The 14,013-nt window shown below is 41.7% G+C and overlaps 1 protein-coding gene and 1 pseudogene across 5 annotated transcripts in view; both read right to left on the bottom strand.

The window, feature by feature from the left end:
- LOC137098440 (NACHT, LRR and PYD domains-containing protein 12-like) overlaps nt 1-14,013 on the bottom strand; it is a 254,566-nt gene that overhangs the window by 80,160 nt on the left and 160,393 nt on the right. The gene's annotated exons all lie outside the window — the stretch shown is intronic.
- LOC137098882 (uncharacterized) lies at nt 2,362-6,315 on the bottom strand (annotated as a pseudogene).

Consider the following 14,013-nt stretch of genomic DNA (forward strand, 5'->3'; position numbering starts at 1 on the left):
TTTTACATGAATAAAGGTTCAAATGAACAAACAAATCATACATTTATATTTTTATTGAAAAAAGTCCTACTTTTTCTGGAATCACAAAAATGTTGTAAAACACAAACCAGATGAAATAAAGAATCATTTACCAAACTGAAGCCTGACACAGGATAAAACACTGAAACTAAAACTTAATTAGTTTTCTGACAAAATTCCAGATTTTAGTTGATAAATAAGATTTTTATTTGGCTTATTTATTTACATCCACAACAGCGGATACTGTCACTGTCCCTGTTACCTGTTTGCTGTAATCTGACACCAACGGACGAAGAGCACGGCTGTGGACACACAGACTCAGTCTATCGAGACGTGTTAGGCTGGTTGGACCAAGAAGAATTGTTCAGAGAGGTTGTCTGGACTGGAACTCTGTCAGATCATCAAATCATCAACAGGTGTGTTGGTGATTTGTTCTGGCTTTGAAAGTTGAGCTTGGACTTGGACATAGTTATCAGAGGCCAGTTTGTGACTTAGTAAATATTGTTCCACCATTTGGACCTTTCAAGTTAACCCTAGGATTTGACATGTTGTGCTGTTGACATGTTTCCCCTTAATACTTTAACCTTATTCTAACCCAAACAGTTCAGGAAATAGACTTGACCTTTTTGTTGATTTGTCCAGTTTCTTCTAGTTTATTTCTGTCAGTTGTTGTAATAAACAGGTTTAATTTGAATTTCATCATTTCAGTCCCATTTCAGAGGAAACTGCTGCTTCTTTAATGGTTGATTGGATTATTGATCAGTTATTGATTTAACCTCATGTCTGAGTCTTTATCTTCACTCTAAACACTGAGCTGATTTATGATGATGTCAGTGTCATATTTGACTTTTTCATTTCCCCATAATCCAGTCTGTGTGACGTCCTGTGTTTGCTGTGGATCTGGATCTGAGCACTGGTGTCACTGCTGCTCTGCTCCAGCTGGAGGCGCTGTAGGAGCAACAAGCAGCTCCGGTTGCTGAAGCTTTTTGTGGAAAGAAGCAGATGCAGACAGAGAGAAGAAGCTGCTGTATGACGATGAAACAGGACGTTTGACCGTGTGTGTTGTCCCACAGTATAAAGAGAAGAAAAAGACTGGGTCCCGCTGTGTCCTCAGGCTGCGCTACAGCGTCTATTCACAGGCGCGATCCCACTACTGAGCGGCACGGAGGATTTGACCTGCTCCGTTTCCGACCTGGGCCGGTGCACCCCTCCTTAGACGACCTGGTGGTCCCGGGCTCCCCCAGGAGCACCATATCGATACCGAACTTAGTGCGGACACCCGCTCGACACAGTCCGCTGCAGCTCAGAGCTCCTGAGCTCCAACGATCCTCCAGCCTCAGCCTCCCAGTAGCTTGGATTACAGGCGCGTGCCACCGCACCCGGCTACCGACGCCGTCATTCATGGAGGGTTGGAGTTTTACAAAGCTGACGTCATCAGGTGAACACGTCAAGCTGCAGTGCAGAAAGGTGTAGTAGTATCTGAGCAGTTTCCAAAGTGTTAAATCAGTGTTTGAGTAAAGAGAAAAACTTTATCCCTGTTCTTTAAAATGTTCTTATCAAGCTGTCGGTCAGTGTTTGACCTCAGTGCTGAATGAATCCACCACCAAAATATGCTGCAGACCACAACTGAAGCTACATCACTGCTGGTTTTTCTCATGTGAGAACTCTACAGGGTCTGTGGTGCTGATTTGAATGATGTGACTGATGGTCATTGCTCCAGTGGAGACGGTGCAGAACCAACAAACCTGGATCCTGGTGGTTTGCAAAGAAACACTTATTGCAAACAGGCACAGGTCAAGTTTTTAAGAAGTTACTGAGGCATTTTAACAAATCCCTCATCAACATTATGAAGGAAAGTTTATATGTTTGTATTTGTACACTGTAAAATATTAGGCTGTAAGCTTACAGTAAATTACTGGCTACTGGTTGCATTACTTTCACAGTTTGCAGCTGTGTGTAAATTGACTCTGTACTCTGCTCTGTACTGTGACTTCACAGTAAGTTTCACATGAAATTACTATGAGTTAACAGTGTGCTACTGTGAAAATACTGCATTATGTTGGGTTTGCACAATAAATTTACCAACTATTACTGTGATATGACAGTATGCTGTTGAAAGTTTACTGTATTTAATTGTGATTTCACAGTAAAGGTTTTCTGATACTGCTGTGATGTTACAGTATGTTGTTGTACAAATAAAATATTAAATTGTGATTTTGCAGTAAATATTTTATGACATTGCTGTGAGGTCACATTATGCAATTGCAGAATGACAGTAGATACTGTAAAAGTAATGCAATTCAGTAGCTAGTAATTAACTGTAAATTTACAGCTATAATTACATTTAGTTTTAGATTTAGTTTAGAATCTAATGAAGTGTTACAAAAACAAAACAAATTACTACAATAACAGCATCAATTTTACCAATTTATTTTGCCAACAATACAATAGCAGTGGCTACAGTCAAGAAAATGCAGGGTTATTATTATTATAAACCTGAAACAGGGTTGTGTAAGACTCACTGTATGGAAATAGATTATAAAGACTGACATTCTGTTTGCACAAATCAATAAACTGTATTACATAAATTCAACTGTAAGACAAAACATTTGGACATTTCTTTACCTTCCTTCAGCTTTTCAAAACACTAATGACCATTGTCATATGTAGAACAACACATTTCAGTGACTTTTCAAAACAGAGTGACATTAACACGTATTTCCTGCATCAAAGTCAAAGTCAATGAGTTTTCTTATAAAAGTACAGACTTGCTGATTTATGTGTCCACCCTGTCTCTTTGACTTTCACCCCATCTGTGGATTAATGCCCAAGAAGCACCTGCAAAAATAAGACCAAGAGCAGAGTTGTTAGTTTTCAATGAGAAATGAGGATAATAAAAGGTTTGCAACAAAGAAAAATAAAGAAAACATTACCTTTGGATAAATTCCAGGGTGCAGGAAGCATCTTCAGCTTACTGCAGGTTTAAATTGTAGTAGGTCGCGAAAAGAGCAGCCAAACCACTTGTAAAGTCTTGGTGAGGTCCCATGACCACCTGTCCCTCAATAGACAGCATCCATGCTGTTGGCTCCAATATGTCACCTGAAACAAACAAGACAAATCAACTATGCCCCAAAGAATAGAACCCAGAATGGGCTGTATGTGTGAACGCTACTGTCCGACTAAGATGCTTCTAATTTTGATGATTCCGATTCTGATTTTATTTTTCTTTCTTCTTGCACTTGCAAGAAACGTGAAACATGAACATTAATTGCACTTTGTATAATTATCAAAAATTACTCATTAGTCTGTGAGAATGAATGTACTTATATCAGCAACCATCACCATTGCATCCTTGGGCTCTTTGAAGTCTGCCATCACAAGCAAAAGACTGCAAGCAGCCTTGTCTGAAACCTCTGGTTCAAAAGAAGTGAGGACATCTTTCACCCCTGAATGGCATTTGGTTGCTTGGCAGAACTTCACAATTGTCTTGTATTTGTTGTCCAGTGACTCCCTCAACTTATTGAGGATGGAAACATTCGTCAAATGTTTAAAATGGGAAAACATGCCACGCAGTGAGAAGAGAAAAGGCCATTCCTTTGTAACCACTGCAATGGCTGGGGCAGGGACACTGTTGAGATAGTGGCGCTGGATGACGTAGGTCTTCCCCATTAGAGGTTCAGCTCTCTCAGCCCCACCCATTCCTTCCTTTGAGTAAATGCTAAGAAGTTGAGTTTAAATGTCATTCAACGATGCCACAGATTCACCGAGTGGAAATTCGGTAGGACACCAACTGACACAACCGTACTGATCCACAGGACCTCTTGCATTGGCTGTGCCTCACTCAGGAACTTCAGTATGTGGCCTTCTCTCTCTGCGTCTTCTGGCAAGAGTGTTGTTTCTATTTTTATACTCTACCGTAGTTTTTATTTGTTGAAGAGAATAACAACCATCTCCAATAACATCACCATTTTTCCCAACATCAGCAAAACTTTTTGAATGGTCCCTTACGATTCCCCGGACAATATTATGACATGTTACTCTTGTTGGGTTAGACTCATATTCTAACATGTGATCCACCACTGCCTTCACCATATCCTTTCTATCTCCTGGAGATGGCCTTGTTTGATTTGCTACTGCTCTTCCAATTCCCACTGGCATCCTATCCTGAGAGTGTTCAAGGAGCTGGTGACAATATCCGGAGAGGGAACAGGAACCAGTTCCAGCTGAACTGTTTCAAATCCTACAAACCATAGAGCACAACGTTACCTGAAGAGACAGTAAACCATGAAAGGGTATTTATTTATGTCTTTGTGAATATTTCTTTGTGAATGTGTTTTATCTGAGTATTGTATTGTATCTGAGTAGGATGCAAAGTTTGAGGTAGGAGGTACTGACGGAATGAGAGATTATGCTTCTTGTTTGGTTTTAGATCCAGTGTGTTAATACAGTATGAAAAAATAACTGTCAGAAAGTCACACTGGTCAGACTGTCCTGGAAAAGATGACACCAACTCTGGTATGTGCTGCAACAGCGATGGGGTAAGAATAAGGCTGAACAGTAGGACACCACAGGCTACAAGGGATCAGGTGAAGATATGCTACTGATAACAAAGTAGGCTAAACAACAAGTCTGAGGAGAAAGTGAGGAGTAGGTCATAATTATACTACTATTGAGCAGTGAGTTGGAACAGTGTCAAAGTATAGTTACCTTCATTCTTAAACCTATTCACTAATTTCCTACACTGAATATTTCTCAATATCCTTTTCTTGTACGAAAGCCAGGTCTTCTCTGTTTTCCACACCCAGTTCTTTCAACCCATCCAACAGCGATGTCAGCGTTTCATCAGAAAGGCCCGGTAGGAGTGACACCACCACTTCTTTTATTATCTCCTCATTCATTTTCCAAAATAATTTTGCCAGACGATAAATCTAATAATAGAATTAGAGGTGGGTAATATTATGGTTATGAATATATCAATGTTTTTATTAAAACACAAAGAAAGACCACAAATATTGTGAGCCAAAAATAGAAGTATAGAAGTATAGAGCCAAAAACTTTTTCCAAAGGTTGGTTTTCATCTGTAATCAAACAAACTATACATTTTTTTATTTTACCACTAATTTCAGTCAAATTCTGTGCATTTTAAGACCTACAACAACCTGTATCCTTCTTCTTTTTTTGTTTTTTTTTTTTAAATATATCAACTAAAAATCACAATTTAAATTACATCCACAAAGAACAATGCTATTTGTTGGTACAATCCAAAAGTTGACTTACTAGCTAACAGCTTTTTAATGTACTATATCTTCTTTTGCACTATAAACCAACTGGGGGATAACAATTTAACTATTTACCAATAAAACACTTACTAAGCAATTGACCTAAAGCAACATAGTTAGAGGGACCAACAATGATAATTTGTCTCAATAGTTCTGTCATACCTGAAATGCTGGTCATAAAAAACGCCAAACAATAGTGGGCATCTAAACCTAGATAGCTTAATCAGAAAATAACAGCCAGTATAAACAGTATTTTGAGATGTAACTATTCAAAATAGCATATTGTTAATGCACACACTATGTTACTAGAATAATAATCTATTAATTAATTGTGATTAGTGGATTAAAAATAATAAGCATTAAAAATTATAAGCATTTGGAGCAATTTAGTTCCAATATGCACAGGTAGACATGTGGCAGTGCATATAAAGCATAAGCTAAGATGAATATGTATCATGTTTTCCTGCATTGATAGATTTACTGCAATCACGTTTACATTTTGCTTGTGTTTTTACTTAATCAGCTTGCTCCACTTGTTCAAACTGCCTCTGGAAAAGACTGGTGAAGGGCAATAACTGGTGAGCCATCCACTTTCTAACATGGAAGAGGATAGTAGTCTAACAAATCCCCTTGGTTGATGCAAACATAATCATCCTGGGCTGATCCTAAGACACAATAGACACGTATGTCTCTCAACTTCACAAAAGTATGTTTCTCAGTGACAAATTGCACAGACTCATTGTGAGCAACGATCAGTTCAATCTTTCCTGCAGAAAGTTCTCCACCGCTGCTCCCAGTACAACAAACATTCCCTTCTGGTACACAGTGCCTTTCACTGTGACTTCATTACAAGCAAGTGCAGACTGTGACTGTATATTTTTACCAACCACAGATGACCTGATCCTGTCATTGTAATCATTCACATAAAACTCTGTACCCTTTTCAACATTCACAGCTGGAAGGAAGAAGTTGCCTGCACTCAAGTAGGTTTGCAACAGTTGATGTCTTTCTGCAAGCGTTTTGCAAAGATTTTTAAAGTTGTGCAATTTCCTGGCAAACTGCTTGAAGAATGTGTGTTTGCTCTCAAATCGTAAAGTCCACAGGCGTATGAGTGGACCAAAGTGAAGAAATAGCTCTGGATAATGGCACAAATAATGATGCTTGGGTTTGAGTGGACTTGCAGGGAAAAGCCTTTTCCGAATAAAGACATATTCTTCAATGAGGACTCAAAAACTTTGTTCATCAAAAAGTATTTGAAGTCCTTCTCCTTGCAAAGAACGACTAGTTGCATGTGATCCGTTGTGGATCTATTGTGAGGCAAAATGTAAGTGAGGGTCAGGTAAACAGCTAAAATTTTGTGTTTTTTTTTTCCGTGATCCAAGAGGATTCACTACCTCAAAGGCATCTTGGTACAGGATCAGACCAACAGAGGAAGGTTCTGTTTTCAACAACTGATTGCTGTGAAATCTGTGTCCATCGCTAACATCCCAAATTATATTTTTAGTAACAAGACAAGCCTGTGTAGCAGCATGCTGTTCTCTAAAAGGTTCACTTTTGAACAATGTGGCCAGTGTCTCATGTATAGATATATACTGGGCAAAGCTCTCTTTATCATTTTCATCACTGCCCAATAGCAAAGGCTCAACATAGTTAAAAGTGTTTTTAAAGACACTTTTCCTTTTCTGGTCTGTAGATCCTGCCCTCAATACATTTCTGTTGTACATCTTCAGTAGATTGTCACTGTTAATTTCATCAATGATGCTGCTTATAGTGGGTTCTTGGATGCCAAGATCTTTCAGTTTCTCACTTAGGATCTTAAGTGAATGCAACAAGCTAATCTCATGTGCATTCTGAAAGTCCTCAATAACAGTCTGTATGGTGCTGGCTGGCAGCAACAACTTGCCTTGTAGCTTCAAATAGAGAAGGGCAAGTCTTTCCAAAAAGAGAGTTTCATCAACAGCAAATGGCTCCTCTGGCTCATCGTTGTCCACAACTACGTGTCCAAATATGGCTGACTAGACATAGTACAAGGCTCATCAGGTTTAGACAAATCCGAGAGAGTTTGACCTACCTCCTTATGTTTTCTTGAAACATGAGGCCAAACTGGATGCAACTGTAAAGCTGCAATCACAACCTCTGACTGGGCATTTAGTTTCTAATCCTTCTTGTATGTGTGACTTCAAATGCTTCATGATGGTGCTTAAAGTGTCACAGGTAAATGTACAAGACTGTGCCATACATTTTAAGGCTGTATCAAGTTGTTTAGATTAGATTAGATTTTAGGTTAGATAACTGTATTGTCATTACACATGTACAAGTACAATGCAACGAAATGCAGTTTAGGTTTAACCAGAAGTGCAACAGCAGCAAAAGCAGGATATCCAGTTATTGCATAAATTAATAAGTTAGTATTGTACAGTATTTTGTAGATGGATATGTACTCAAACAGAAAATTAAATTCAGTAAAGAGACAGCTCTGGGGAAAAACTGTTCTTCAGTCTGCTAGTCCTTTTTTTGAGGCACCTGAAGCGCCTGCCAAAGGGCAAGAGAGTGATCAGTCTATGGGCGGGATGAGAGGAGACCTTGCAGATGCTGCGAGCTCGACGCAGGCAGCGTTTCCTCTGGACGTCCTCCATGGCTGGAAGGGTGGTCCCTGTGATGTGCTAGTTGGTTTTCACCACCCGCTGCAGTGTCTTGCGCTCTGCAACAGAGCAGCTCCCATACCAGACTGTGACACAGTTGGTCAGGATGCCTTCTATTGCACAGTGATAGAAGTTCACCAGAATATCCGAGGACAGCTGATTCTTCTTTAGTGTCCTCAAGAAGAAGCTGGTGGGCCTTCTTAACTAGACTGGAGGTGATTATAGTCCAGGACAGGTCCTCAGAGATGTGGATCCCTAGGAACTTGTAACTGGAGACACGCTCAACAGCCGTTCCATTAATGTGGATGGTGTCATGTGTATCTCTTGACTCTTTTCTGAAGTCCACAATGAGCTCCTTCGTCTTGGAGGTGTTAAGGAGCATGTTATTGTCATTGCACCATGTGGCCTGGTGCTGAATCTCCTCCCTGTAGGCAGTCTCATCATTGTTGCTGATGAGACCAATCACCATAGTGTCATCTGCAAACTTGATGATGGTGTTAGATCTGTTCACAGGCTTGCAGTCAGAGGTGAAGAGGGAGTAGAGGAAGGGGCTCAGTACACAGCCCTGTGGTACACCAGTGTTGATTGTGGTGATGTTGGAGCAGATGGAGCCGGATCGTACTTGCTGGGGTCTGTTGGTCAGGAAGTCCATAATCCAAATGCAGAGGGAGGTGTTGATGCCCAGGTCCACAAGTTTAGCTATTAGCTTGGATGGGATGACCATGTTGAAAGCTGAGCTGAAGTCAACAAACCCCATACGTGCGTAAGTGTTCTTATTGTCCAGATGTGTTAGCACAAAGTGCACTGCCATGGACACGGCATCCTTTGTGCTCCTATTGCTGCGGTAGGCAAACTGGTGAGGGTCCAATGTGGATGGCAGAGAGTCCTTCAGGTGAGCCAGGACCACCTGCTCTAAGCACTTCATGACGGTAGGTGTCAGAGCTACAGGGCAGTAGTCGTTCAGACACTTTGGGGTGGAGTGTTCTGGCACAGGCACGATGGAGGTGATTTAAAGCATGCCGGCAAAGCTGCTCGGGCAAGAGACAGGTTGAATATGTCTGTGAAAACCCCAGCGAGCTGCTCAGCACATGCCTTGAGTTCACGACCCGGGATGTTGTCTGGTCCAGCGGCTTTGTGCGCACTGATCCGGCTCAGTGTGGTGCAGACGTCTGTGGTGGAGAGTGTGATTGGTGGGTGGTCAGATGAGGGTTTTAGCTTGATAGCGGTTACTGTGTTATCTCCCTCAGAGCGTGCATAAAAGTAATTAAACTACTCATCTTGTTTAAGAAGAGGACATCAGTGGCTGCGGGGGTTAAGTGGGTGGTTTTGTAGTCACTGATGGCCTGGATGCCCTGCCACATGCGTCGAGGGTCAGAGTTGGAAAAGTGCTCCTCTATCTTTAGCTTGTAGCAGTGCTTGGCCTTTTTGATGCCCCTCTTCAGGTTAGCTCTGGATGTGCTGTAGGCCTGTGCATCTCCTGATCTGAAGGCAGTGTTGCTTGCCTTCAACAGGAGGTGGACCTCATTGTTCATCCATGGCTTCTGATTTGGGTATGTGGTGATCTGCTTCTGAGTTGTGACATTTTCTATGGTGGAGTGGATGTAATTCAATACAGAGGAGGTGTAGTGGTCGATGTTGATGTGAGAGCCACTGGTGGGCTGAGAAGCAAACTTTTCCTGGAGTGTGAAATCTACCCCGACAGGCCACACTTTGATGGTCCTTACTGTGGCTTCACACGATTGATGAGGGGTGCATATTTGGGGGTGAGGAACAAAGAAAGGTGATCTGACTGTCCTAGGTGGGGGAGAGGGGTTGCAATGTAAGCTCCAGCCATGTTTGTGTGAAAATGGTCAAGGGTTTTGTTTCCTCTGGTGTGGCAGGAAACATGCTGGTGAAATTTGGGAAGCACTGCCTTTAGGTTTGAGTGATTAAAATCAAACCGCAACAATAAACACAGCATCTGGGTGAGTGGTCTGTTGTTTACTGATGGCTGCGTGAAGTTCTTTCATAGTAAGCTTGGCATCAGCATCCGGGGGAACGTAGGCTGCTGTTATAATGTTTGAAGTGAACTCACGTGGCAGATAAAACGGTCTGCATTTAACCATGAGAAACTCAAGGTTGGCTGAACAATGACTCATGACAATAACAGAGTTCGTGCACCAGGCTTTGTTAATGTAAATGCACAGTCCACCACCTCTGGTCTTGCCGGAGCCGTCTTGTGTTCTGTCCGCATGGCGTCCTGCCAGCTCGATGGTATTGTCCGGTATGCTGCTGTGTAGCCATGTTTCCGTGAACATAAAAACATTTCAGTTCGAAAGTCTCTTATTGTATGTGATGTTGAGTCGAATCTCCTCCATTTTGTTCACCAGTGATTTTACATTGGTGAGGAAAATGCTGGGTAACGAGAGCCGGTGTGGTGTTAGCTTTAGCTTAGCTCTTATTCCTCCGCGTTCCCCCCTCCTTTTTTTACGATCTCGATGGCACTTGCGGGTGCTTCCGCCAGGCCGGGTAGAGTGAATCGCCTCAGGTGTTCTGGCGATATCAGGAAGGGTTGAAGGTTGTCGAAAAAAAAGTCTGGAATTCGCAAACCAATATCTAAAAGCTCAAATCGTGTGTACGATATTATGTTACAGCTGATCTGCACAAACAGATCCAAGATGAGCAAGAGAAGTACCACAAAATTGCAAAATCTGGAAAGACCCCGGGCCTCGCGCCGCCATCTTTACCTACCTCTTTGTATGGTTGCAGAGATAATCTTAAATTAAGATTTTTCATGGATATAAACATAAATAAAGCTTTGGTGTCATGTTGGAACATGACACTGGATCATGTATGTTGTCCCGTTTGTTGTTGTTGTGTTTTAAAAGGTGTTGTTACTTGTGCGCATCTCCATTGTTCATACTTTTGAAGGAAACTTGGGAGGAGAATATGATTGTGCAGAAGAACTAGTCAAAGCCTTTTAAGGTTTTTTCCCAATGCTGTTTTTTGTTTGTTTGTTTTGTTTTGCAATTATTATCAAGAAGAAAATTGTAGTTTAAACTAGCAAAGAATGATCATATTATCAATAATGAATATGAGAATATAATGGAATACAGCAGGCAGCATCACTGGTGTAACAACATGTTCAACACAACTGTGACAGTTTGCATTAGAAGCTTAAACTGGAGAATAATATTAATACAACCTTATACCAAAAGGGTCCAAATTTATGTTTTTATACTTTAAATAGATTGTAATTGAATTATAATCATCACAATGTCACATGTCAGTGGTGGAAGTGCTGAGCTCTAAAATAGTTCAGTTTAGTTAATTCAGTCAGACAAAATACAAAAAACATTATATAGACAAATCAAATCAACAGTTATTACTATGAATGGGAATAGTTATAGTTAAATATTATAGTCTTTAAACGTATGCTACTCCAGAATCAGTTTGGGAGGAGAATATGATTTAAATTGAATTTAGTGGCAGACTGAGGGGGGGATTATTTTCCACTCCATCAAGACTCACATTAAGAGCTAATTAGCAATTAGTTCGCTGTGGATCTGGATCTGAGCACTGGTGTCACTGCTGCTCTGCTCCAGCTGGAGGCGCTGTAGGAGCAACAAGCAGCTCCGGTTGCTGAAGCTTTTTGTGGAAAGAAGCAGATGCAGACAGAGAGAAGAAGCTGGTGTATGACGATGAAACAGGACGTTTGACCGTGTGTGTTGTCCCACAGTATAAAGAGAAGAAAAAGACTGGGTCCCGCTGTGTCCTCAGGCTGCGCTACAGCGTCTATTCACAGGCGCGATCCCACTACTGAGCGGCACGGAGGCTTTGACCTGCTCCGTTTCCGACCTGGGCCGGTGCACCCCTCCTTAGACGACCTGGTGGTCCCGGGCTCCCCCAGGAGCACCATATCGATACCGAACTTAGTGCGGACACCCGCTCGACACAGTCCGCTGCAGCTCAGAGCTCCTGAGCTCCAACGATCCTCCAGCCTCAGCCTCCCAGTAGCTTGGATTACAGGCGCGTGCCACCGCACCCGGCTACCGACGCCGTCATTCATGGAGGGTTGGAGTTTTACAAAGCTGACGTCATCAGGTGAACACGTCAAGCTGCAGTGCAGAAAGGTGTAGTAGTATCTGAGCAGTTTCCAAAGTGTTAAATCAGTGTTTGAGTAAAGAGAAAAACTTTATCCCTGTTCTTTAAAATGTTCTTATCAAGCTGTCGGTCAGTGTTTGACCTCAGTGCTGAATGAATCCACCACCAAAATATGCTGCAGACCACAACTGAAGCTACATCACTGCTGGTTTTTCTCATGTGAGAACTCTACAGGGTCTGTGGTGCTGATTTGAATGATGTGACTGATGGTCATTGCTCCAGTGGAGACGGTGCAGAACCAACAAACCTGGATCCTGGTGGTTTGCAAAGAAACACTTATTGCAAACAGGCACAGGTCAAGTTTTTAAGAAGTTACTGAGACATTTTAACATGCCCAGAGAGCCCTCACACGCCATATTTATTGGCGTCTATATTCCTCCCTCTGCCTCTGCAGACGGCGCCTGTAACGTAATACACTCAGCCAGACTCCAGTCTCCTCTTTATAATCTCAGGTGACTTAAATCACGAGCCTCTCTCCAAGACCCTCTCAACCTTCACATAGTATTTGGATTGTCACACCAGGGGGGGGGAGACACGGGACCTGATGTACTTGTCTTTTTATATAATATTTCACGGTTTGAAACTGAAAATAGGAGAGAAGTGTGAAAATTACACACTTATTCTGTACTCGGTAAGGACAGCAGGGACATAAACATGCACAGGTGTTGGCGATTTTATCAAAAAGATTTGGCTTAACAAATTTAATTCTATAAACAAATGTTGTAAAGTGTAAAACCTGCCATCATCTCCTGTGTTAATGACATTTCAGCAGGTACAAATCAGACACGAATGATCATATTTGTCCCCACTGGATGAAGCTCTGTTCATTCAGGATGCTGAAGGCGAGAAGAAAGTTTTTCCTTAAAATGGCTTTTTTCTCAGTTGTATCATATGAGCATTTATGGGAACATGTCCATTTGTAAATAATACTAGTGGAGGACATATTTAATGACTCCACTCACTGTAAGATATATTAGATTTATTTGTTTGCAGAACTGCTCCAAGGTCAGTTATTGTCTAACAGCAGATCATCCCACACTGTAGTGACCCAGAGTCACTTCATGCTCACAGGTGCTTATCAAAGTGCTGAAAAGGGAAAAACACATCCTGGAAACACTTGATGTGTCTAGGACCAGAAATGGTCATTTTTAACATTAATAACAATAAACAGATATAATTGATTTCCAGTTGAGAGACTTTACTGATTATAAAAAATCATTTATTATCAGCTATTTATCGGTTATTAATATAAAGATAATGAGAAACTGTCTATTGTTGCTAAAAACCAGGAGTTCAGAGAGAAACATTACACTATTTTACTTTAATACTCCATCACTTAAACAGAAACATGAATTTAAGATCTGAAGGAATCAAACAAGACAAAGTCAAATCCAGGTGGAGGTGGAGGAGGTGGTTGAGTGTGGAGCAGAAGGAGTGGAGGAGTCTCAGTGTGTCTGCAGAGACTGTGTAGAAGGACAGAGCAGCAGCAGAGCAGATCCACTGCTGATCCTCTGTCAGATCCAGAAGATCACACAGGGATGATGGTGGACTTGACATTGTGTCTGACAGTGGAGCTGTTCTCAGAGCAGTTCAGACTGCAGCACTGAGAGTCATCTCCACTTCTTCTGATTCCTCTGTCAGTCACTGCTGGATGAAGCTCTCCTCTCCACTCTACCTCCCAGTAACATGGTCCAGTCAGAGCCTCTCTGCACACAACATGCTGCTGCTGCAACATCTGCATCATCAGGACACAGAGAGATCATCACTTCCACCTGTAGAGAGAATGAGAGAGAACAGAGGAGATCAGTGATGTTTCCAGAGACTCACTTCATCGTCTGTCAGTCAGCAGAGGTTCTGGTCTGTACAAAGACCACATGGTTACTAAATGTAACCATGGTTCTTTGATTTGCAGGCTTCAGTCAGACTGATCT

This window comes from Channa argus, chromosome 1 (assembly GCF_033026475.1).
Source record: "Channa argus isolate prfri chromosome 1, Channa argus male v1.0, whole genome shotgun sequence".
Classification (NCBI taxonomy): domain Eukaryota; kingdom Metazoa; phylum Chordata; class Actinopteri; order Anabantiformes; family Channidae; genus Channa; species Channa argus.